This window comes from Peromyscus maniculatus, chromosome 21 (genome assembly GCF_049852395.1).
Source record: "Peromyscus maniculatus bairdii isolate BWxNUB_F1_BW_parent chromosome 21, HU_Pman_BW_mat_3.1, whole genome shotgun sequence".
NCBI lineage: Eukaryota > Metazoa > Chordata > Mammalia > Rodentia > Cricetidae > Peromyscus > Peromyscus maniculatus.
In genome coordinates, this window is record NC_134872.1 from 17,587,843 (window position 1) to 17,598,224 (window position 10,382).

The following is a 10,382-nucleotide window of genomic DNA, read 5'->3' on the forward strand; positions in this document are numbered from 1 at the left end:
GCTCCATATGGAAATTCAACTACCATTTGAAACATGAATCCAGGGTTGGGGATTTAGCTCAGTGGTAGGCAAGCACAAGGCCCTGGGTTCAGTCCTCAGCTCTGAAAGAAAAAAAAAAAAAAAAAAAAAGAAACATGAATCCAACTTTGGTCACACAGCATGAAAATAGATAATGCTGACTCATGGGTGGAAAGACCAGAAAGGGGACCGGAGTTGGGGCAGAACCCAGGAGTGCTCTGCCTTAGGGGTGAGCCACTCCAATGTTATTCTGTAGTATTGTAGTAGATCTTTAGTTTTTATATGCGTGTACGTCTGTGCAAGTGCGTGCCACCTGCGTGTGTGGGTTTCCACAGAAGCCAGAAGGGGGTGTTGTGTCTTTCTGGAGCTGGAGTTACAGCCGTTGTGAATGGTGTTGAGTGAATTCTGGGGACGAATCTCAGGTTCTCTGGAAGAGCAACAAGTGCTCTGAACTGCTGAGTCATCTTTCCAGCCTGGTATTGCACCAGATTTTGTCCATAGGCAGGAATGGATGTGAGCGGGGAATGGAAGACAGAGCTCTACCCCCACCCCAAGTTATCTATGAAAAAAGATGAGTTTAGAGCTCAAACTGTCAAAAGACACAAATTTAATACAGCAGAGCCACAAAAGCGTGAAAGGGTAAAGCTGAGAACTGGGAGCCTTGGCTCCTCTCCATGGGACATAGAACTGTCGTGTCCCCCCCCCCCCGTCCCCCCCCCTCCCCCCTGTCCCCCCCCCCCAGTCTCTCTGCACAGCCGCTACTCTGTAACTTTGACTCGGGAGGGATGCATTGAACCAAGAGCTGGACATTGCTCCAGATGTTAACGTTCTTGTATCTTGGCTTGTCCAGCTCACTTTTGTCAGCGTCTCAGTGTCTAGCTCCCAGGATGTAGAAATCTGGCCCAGATTGTTCCCTGCCCCCGGGACTGACAGGAGTAGATGTCCTTAGTAGTAGACCCGGCAGCAGTAGTAGCATACGTGTTAGGGCTTTGTACCCTCTCCTAAACCTTTTGGGATCTTCTTTTTTTTTTTTTTTTTTTTTTTTTTGGGTTTTTCGAGACAGGGTTTCTCTGCATAGCTTTGCGCCTTTCCTGGAGCTCACTTGGTAGCCCAGGCTGGCCTCGAACTTACAGAGATCCGCCTGGCTCTGCCTCCTGAGTGCTGGGATTAAAGGCATGCGCCACCACCGCCCAGCGGGATCTTCTATTTTGACTTAATTCAATTCAACAAGTATTCATATCTTTTCAGCTCAACCCCCCCCCCCCGTGTGTGTGTGTGTGTGTGTGTGTGTGTGTGTGTATGTGATGCACGTGATGTGTGAGATGTCATATTCCCTGAAGCTGGAGTTACAGGTGGTGGTGAGTCATCCCACATAGATAATGGGAACTGAACTCACATCCTCTGGAGGAGTAATTCATGTTCTCAACTTCTGAGCCATCTCTCAGTCCCAAAGACACCTCCTTTACACAATGCAGTGTACCTTATATCTAGTTACACTTCTCCATTATTGAGTCAGATTTCTTTATTCCTTCTCTTGCCCCAGCCAAAAAATCTATTCATAACTTGATTTAAAGCAAAATCAGTGTGGCCTGTATTATTGGGAGGATATTAGTTATTTTCTTTGGAAGATTATAATTAAGGTCTCCCCAGTATGGGGACTAGGTTAGCAGATGAGGAACTCCATCACCTTTTCCTACCACCATCTAAATCATGTACCCAGACAAAAAGCAACCTATGTCCCTCTTTGATTTATGAGATGAAATCCCTGAAAGGTTCCATGGTGGTCTCAGGCTGTCGAGCTCTAAGAAGCAAATATTTATTTCACAGAATAGTAATGATCAGTGCTGACCAAGCAGGAAGTGAATAGCAGATCACATGTGGGCACAAAACACAGCTTCGTGTGCAACCGAATTCCAGGCAGTTGCTTCCTCTAATCCACTCAGGATTTGATTTTTAAAGAATGCTTCCTTTGGAGCCCACGTTCTCCCTACTTGGGTTCAGCCCAAAGGTGAACATTTTTGGGAGGAGGTTAAATCTTTTCAGATGTTTTGGAGGTACACAAAAAGGAAAAGCTAAACCGTCCTCTGGTGTCTGTTACCTCCAACCTCATGCTACTCTGACAGGTTTGAACATTACCAGCTTTATTCAGTCTTTGAGAGTCTCATGATTTGCCCAAAAACTGGTGCATGGAAAAGAATTCTTGTCAAATAAAGTCTGAAAATAGCTGCTTTGGTACTTGCTTAGAAAAGTCAGCCTTTCAAACCATGTGAAATGTATTCTAAGATAAAAGTGTATATACAGAAACTCATCAGCAGGGAAACTGGGAGGTTGAGGACATTAAAATTCTAGAAAAAAATGAATGAAATGCAAAACATACTTAAGCTTTAGAGCACCCATAGATTGGGGTAAAAAGGAATGTTCAAAGTCAAAACTGAGCCTATGTTAGTTCAGTTTTGATATTTGGTGGCTGGGTGTCCTTAGTTAAAACACTTGCCCTCTCTGAGTCTCAGATCTCACTTGTTGGGAGTTATGATAAAAGAATCTACTTTAGAAGATTGTGGTTAAGTCAGAGCTAGTGGTCTGTGTTTCTACCATCTTCTGTAATCTCAGCATTTGGGAGGCCGAGGCAAAAGGTTTGTGAACTTGAGGTTGGACTAGCCTGCATAGGGAGACCCTGTCTTAAAAAAGTAAGAAAGTTGTTAACATTAAATGGAATAATAAACAAAAAGCATTTAGAAACATGAGTGGACATTATAATATGTCCACAAATACTTACTGTGACTTATACTTAAGCGACCTTAAGATAAATATAAATATTATCTAAGAAATAAACATTGTCATGTTAGTGACTACTCCATTTTCAAAATCTTAGTTTTAGATCAGTGTGTTTTCTTTTCCCTTAGTTTGGTGATTCCAGGTAACACACCAGCTTTTCCCTATAGTGGGTGAAAGTTCCCCCAGTCACAGCGCAGAGGGAGGGAGCCACTTGGAAATGGGGCAATTTGGAGTAAGAGCTATCAGATATGCATAGTAAAAATTCCACAGCCCTTGATGGTTTGCAGACATTTGATCTACTCTGGAAGAACAAAAGACACATCATGTGGAAATAAAAGACATTGGCTCCTAACAGACCTCTGTGCTCAGTCTCACTCTCTACTCTGACACCTTGCCTTGTCTAAGAATGTGAATATTCCTGATGCCACCGATTTTAAATGACTTTAAACATTTCTTTTTTAAAAAGCATTTAAGAACTTAAAAATTTTATTTATGTGTAGTGTGTGTGTGTGTGTACACAGTGCATATGTGTGCAATGCCAAAGGAAGCCAGAAGAGGGCATGAGATCCCCAGAGCTGGAGTTACAAGCATTGTGACCTGCCTAATGTGGGAACTGAACCCTTCTCTCTGCAAGAGCAGTTTGTGCTCCGAACCTCAGAGCTGTGTCTCCAATCTTATACTTCTCTTTTATCTTATACTTCTCTTTTATATGATACAAATGCATTCCTCAATTTCTGTTTTATCTGTTTATTTTTCTTTTGCTTTTCCGAGACCAGGTTTCTCCATATAGCCCTGGCTGTCCTGGAACTTGCTCTGTATACTAGGGTGGCCTTGAACTCAGATCCGATTGCCTCTGCCTCTCAAGTGCTGGGATTAAAAGTCTGTGTCACAATGCCTGACTCATAGAAATATTTTAAATATATTTACTATGGACACTTAATACTTCAGCCTAAAGTGGTTTTTATTTTTTGTTTGTTTATTTTGTAACCTGCCCATATCTCCCTCACCCTCCAAATCTCTGCTTCTAATCCACAGCACATCTTTTGAGTTAGAGTAACTAACACCTTCATTTACTTCTTGAACATTTTACTTACTTATTCCCTGTGGTTTGAAAGAAAGCGGCCCCCAGAGGGAGTGGCACAAATGGGAGGTGTAGCCTTGTTAAAATAGGTGTGGTCTTATTGGAGGAAGTGTGTCATATATTATCAAGCCACGCCATATTCGAGTTGCCATGGTCATGGTGTCTCTTCACAGGAATAAAAGCCCTAACTAAGGCACTTGTTATACTGCAGACTGAACTCAGGCCTCTGTGCACACCATCCCCTCATTCTAAGGTCTCTGTGCACACTATCTGCTCACTCTAAGGGCTCTGTGCACACCATCCCCTCATTCTAAGGTCTCTGTGCACACCATCCCCTCATTCTAAGGTCTCTGTGCACACTATCTGCTCACTCTAAGGTCTCTGTGCACACCATCCCCTCACTCTAAGGGCCCTGTGCACACCATCCCCTCATTATAAGGTCTCTGTGCACACCATCCCCTCACTCTAAGGTCTCTGTGCACACCATCCCCTCACTCTAAGGGCTCTGTGCACACTATCTGCTCACTCTAAGGACTCTGTGCACACCATCCCCTCACTCTAAGGGTTCTGTGCACACCATCCCCTCACTCTAAGGTTACTCTGTGCACACCATCCTCTCACTCTAAGGGCTCTGTGCACACCATCCCCTCACTCTAAGGTCTCTGTGCACACCATCCCCTCACTCTAAGGGTTCTGTGCACACCATCCCCTCACTCTAAGGTCTCTGTGCACACCATCCCCTCACTCTAAGGGTTCTGTGCACACCATCCCCTCACTCTAAGGTTACTCTGTGCACACCATCCCCTCACTCTAAGGGCTTTGTGCACACCATCCCCTCACTCTAAGGGCTCTGTGCACACCATCCCCTCACTCTAAGGTCTCTGTGCACACCATCCCCTCACTCTAAGGTCTCTGTGCACACCATCCCCTCACTCTAAGGTTACTCTGTGCACACCATCCCCTCACTCTAAGGTCTCTGTGCACACCATCCCCTCACTCTAAGGTCTCTGTGCACACCATCCCCTCACTCTAAGGGCTCTGTGCACACCATCCCCTCACTCTAAGGGCTCTGTGCACACCATCCCCTCACTCTAAGGGCTCTGTGCACACCATCCCCTCACTCTAAGGTCTCTGTGCACACCATCCCCTCACTCTAAGGGCTCTGTGCACACCATCCTCTCACTCTAAGGTTACTCTGTGCACACCATCCCCTCACTCTAAGGTCTCTGTGCACACCATCCCCTCACTCTAAGGTTACTCTGTGCACACCATCCCCTCACTCTAAGGGCTTTGTGCACACCATCCCCTCACTCTAAGGGCTCTGTGCACACCATCCTCTCACTCTAAGGTCTCTGTGCACACCATCCCCTCACTCTAAGGTCTCTGTGCACACCATCCTCTCACTCTAAGGTTACTCTGTGCACACCATCCCCTCACTCTAAGGTCTCTGTGCACACCATCCCCTCACTCTAAGGTCTCTGTGCACACCATCCCCTCACTCTAAGGTCTCTGTGCACACCATCCCCTCACTCTAAGGGCTCTGTGCACACCATCCCCTCACTCTAAGGTCTCTGTGCACACCATCCCCTCACTCTAAGGGCTCTGTGCACACCATCCCCTCACTCTAAGGGCTCTGTGCACACCATCCCCTCACTCTAAGGTTACTCTGTGCACACCATCCCCTCACTCTAAGGTTACTCTGTGTACACCATCCCCTCACTCTAAGGACTCTGTGCACACCATCCCCTCACTCTAAGGTTACTCTGTGCACACCATCCCCTCACTCTAAGGGCTCTGTGAACACCATCCCCTCACTCTAAGGTTACTCTGTGCACACCATCCCCTCACTCTAAGGTCTCTGTGCACACCATCCCCTCACTCTAAGGTCTCTGTGCACACCATCCCCTCACTCTAAGGTCTCTGTGCACACCATCCCCTCACTCTAAGGTTACTCTGTGCACACCATCCCCTCACTCTAAGGTCTCTGTGCACACCATCCCCTCACTCTAAGGTCTCTGTGCACACCATCCCCTCACTCTAAGGGCTCTGTGCACACCATCCCCTCACTCTAAGGGCTCTGTGCACACCATCCCCTCACTCTAAGGGCTCTGTGCACACCATCCCCTCACTCTAAGGTCTCTGTGCACACCATCCCCTCACTCTAAGGGCTCTGTGCACACCATCCTCTCACTCTAAGGTTACTCTGTGCACACCATCCCCTCACTCTAAGGTCTCTGTGCACACCATCCCCTCACTCTAAGGTTACTCTGTGCACACCATCCCCTCACTCTAAGGGCTTTGTGCACACCATCCCCTCACTCTAAGGGCTCTGTGCACACCATCCCCTCACTCTAAGGTCTCTGTGCACACCATCCCCTCACTCTAAGGTCTCTGTGCACACCATCCCCTCACTCTAAGGTTACTCTGTGCACACCATCCCCTCACTCTAAGGTCTCTGTGCACACCATCCCCTCACTCTAAGGTCTCTGTGCACACCATCCCCTCACTCTAAGGTCTCTGTGCACACCATCCCCTCACTCTAAGGGCTCTGTGCACACCATCCCCTCACTCTAAGGGCTCTGTGCACACCATCCCCTCACTCTAAGGGCTCTGTGCACACCATCCCCTCACTCTAAGGGCTCTGTGCACACCATCCCCTCACTCTAAGGGCTCTGTGCACACCATCCCCTCACTCTAAGGTCTCTGTGCACACCATCCCCTCACTCTAAGGGCTCTGTGCACACCATCCTCTCACTCTAAGGTTACTCTGTGCACACCATCCCCTCACTCTAAGGTCTCTGTGCACACCATCCCCTCACTCTAAGGTTACTCTGTGCACACCATCCCCTCACTCTAAGGTTACTCTGTGTACACCATCCCCTCACTCTAAGGGCTCTGTGCACACCATCCCCTCACTCTAAGGTTACTCTGTGCACACCATCCCCTCACTCTAAGGGCTCTGTGAACACCATCCCCTCACTCTAAGGTTACTCTGTGCACACCATCCCCTCACTCTAAGGTCTCTGTGCACACCATCCCCTCACTCTAAGGTCTCTGTGCACACCATCCCCTCACTCTAAGGACTCTGTGCACACCATCCCCTCACTCTAAGGGCTCTGTGCACACCATCCCCTCACTCTAAGGTCTCTGTGCACACCATCCCCTCACTCTAAGGTCTCTGTGCACACCATCCCCTCACTCTAAGGTCTCTGTTCACACCATCCCCTCACTCTAAGGTTACTCTGTGCACACCATCCCCTCACTCTAAGGTCTCTGTGCACACCATCCCCTCACTCTAAGGTCTCTGTGCACACCATCCCCTCACTCTAAGGGCTCTGTGCACACCATCCCCTCACTCTAAGGTTACTCTGTGCACACCATCCTCTCACTCTAAGGGCTCTGTGCACACCATTCCCTCACTCTAAGGGCTCTGTGCACACTATCTGCTCACTCTAAGACAGTAGTTCTCAACCTCCCTAAGGCTGTGACCCTTTAAAACAGCTCCTCACGTTATGATGACCTCCAACCACAAAATTATTTTGTTGCTACCTCATAACTGTAATTTTGCTACAATTAAGAATTGTAATGTGGATATCTGATATGCAGGGTATCTGATATGTGACTAAAGGGGTCACGCCCCACAGGCTGATGACTGCAGAACTATGCACACACCATCTCCTCACTCTAGGGGCTCTGTACATACTATCCCTACTTTTTAGAAAGTCTAAGTTTCCACGTGCCAGCTTGTCTTGATGTACAAACACATCAGTAAGCATGTCTGTTTTATGGTCAAAAGGCAAACAGAAAATGAGTTTCAAAGACAAAAGATGCCCTAAATTTTATAATCCTGAACTTGGTGGTGAGTGACAATGTGAATCTTAGGAAAATAAAAGATGAACTTAAGCCTCCTAAATATAATAAGAAACTTATGACAGAAAACCCAAGGTATCTATTTTCTCTTAGCACAAATAGTATGTGTTCACTAGCTAGAAATGGCTGTGATTATGTGGTGTACAGTAAAGGGCCAAAGGCAGGAGAATGAGTGGACCAGACCAGAAGGCATGTGTAGGGTAAACAGCTTCCAGACAACAAATGCCATTGGTTTTAAGAAAGCTTTTTTTTTGGTCTCTAGCTTTAGGATCTTTATGGATAACCTTTCTTTTTATGACCTTCATATTTTAAATAACTAAAATACAAGGATTGATGTCACATATTCGCTTCTAGGCAGTCTCATGTTCAATATAATAATTGAGTCATCTTTGGGGTATTCCATCAGGACGTTAAGCGATGTGAAGGCTACCATGAATGCCACTTGTGAATAAGGTAGGAAGCTGCTTGCGTCACCCTTCACGAAGGGTGACAAGGATATGTTGCATTTAAAAGTTGTTTTTCATTTATCAGCAATGTGAAAACTTTAATTTTCTTTAATAGGAAGGAAGATAAGAAATAATTGTAATTTTGAAAAAAAGTCTCTCTAATCATGGAGAATTCAATATTTATATATAAAAATTTGTATTTAGTTTACACTTATTTAAAAGAAAATATAAAATACAGATAAACAAAGTACTGCTTTGAAATCTATAATTTTATCTACTTAAAGACAATCATTTAAGTTCAATATACACATCTGTGACTATCACATGGTCACAGTCAAGATCTGGTTTTTAGATTTGTCTCTGTTTCTGTCTCTCTCTCTCTCTCTCTCTCTCTCTCTCTCTCTCTCTCTCTCTCTCTGTGTGTGTGTGTGTGTGTGTGTGTGTGTGTGTGTGTGTGTATGGAAGCCAGAAGAGGACGTGGGATTCTGCTAGAACTGGAGTTACAGGTGATTGTGAACTGACATGTGGGTGCTGGGAACAGGACTTGGGTCCTCTGAAAGAGCTCTTAAGCACACTGAGCCATCTCTCAGCCTCACAATTGAGATTTAAGAGTATAGATTTTTTTTTAAAAAAGAATACTATATATTCATAATGTAATATATGCCAGGAATATTGTTTTTCTGGAAGCTGCTTCCTAAACTGTATGTATTGTAGTATAGACACGCTGACATGTCAACACTGTGAAAAAATCTGAGGTGTCTTGCTCCCTAGCAGGTCACAGGAGAGCTGGTGGCTTTCAGACACCCAGTTACTGTACACTGGCATGGACCATAGTGACCAAAGCATCACTGAAGCAGCTTCCTGAGCAGCGGATGTGGATATAAGGGAGATGCTTCACAGCAGGTCACACTGAAGGCTGGATCAACCACATCCTCTTTGAGTACCATTTGAGTGGAACTGACCTGCTTTAGTAGATGAAGATGAGGTTGGTGCTGCATCAACGGGAGTTGTTTTCTGGACAGCACACAGTTGCGTCTTACTTCTTCAGCCCTCTGTGTCTTTGGATGGGGGAGTTCAATCTATGTAGGTTTGAAGTAATTGCCAGAGAAGGGCATACTGCCTGTTCCTTGTTTCCTGACAATCTTCTCACCATCCCTCTCCCCATCTTCTTTTCTATTCTGTTTATTTTTTCTTTTATCATTACATTTGACTCTTTCTCTTTTTGTGTAACTATTTTAGGTGTTTTAGGAGGAGTGTGGCTACCTTGGGGCTGATACAAAATATCAAAGTACCGTCTTTAAAACCGTCTTTAAAAACACCCAGCGGGTGGGGAGCTGGCTGAGTCCTGAAGTAACTAGGCTGTAAGTATGAGGACCTGAGTGTGGGTTCCCAGCATCCGCTTACAAGCCAGCTGTGGTGGCTGGTCTCTACTGCACTGGGGAGCAGGGGTGGAGACAGAAGGATGGCTGGAGCTCACTATCCAGTCAGTCTAGCCAATTGGTGAGCTCCAGGTTCAGGGAGAGATGCCATCTCATACACTAAGGTGGGACGTGAGACAGGAAGACAGTAATGTCAACCTCAGACCAACACATGCCTGTCTGCACATTATACACACATGTACCTGTGCACACACACAGAGCTGACCAAGAACAACCTAATCTCAAACAAAAACGCCACACTTACTTCTCCAACTTAAATGTTAACAGTTTCACAATAACAACACTTGGATACAATTTACGCTTTGCTATAATGTATCTTGGATATATTTTTAGGATTGGTATTATTATTTTATCTTTTAAAGTTTATCCTATAGACGGTATAGTTTAAAGTGTCTTACACATCACTTTGACAGCAGTACAATACTCTGTATTTATTTCTCTCTCTCTATTTTTTTTCCAGACAGGGTTTCTCTGTATAGCCCTGGCCATCCTGGAACTCACTCTGTAGACCCGGCTGGCCTTGAACTCAGAGATCCACCTGCCTCTGCCTCCTGAGTGCTGGGATTAAAGGCGTGCGCCACCACCGCCCGGCTTCTATATTTGCTTTTAGCTGCAAGCTGCTTACTTGCTATATGGTCATGGCTGTTGAGCAGAGGATCATTTCTGCTTGAAGAGCTCTCTGATGATTTATATTCTCTCTCTCTCCCTCCCTCCCCCTTACCCTTCCTCCTCTCTCTCTCCTTCTCTCCCTCT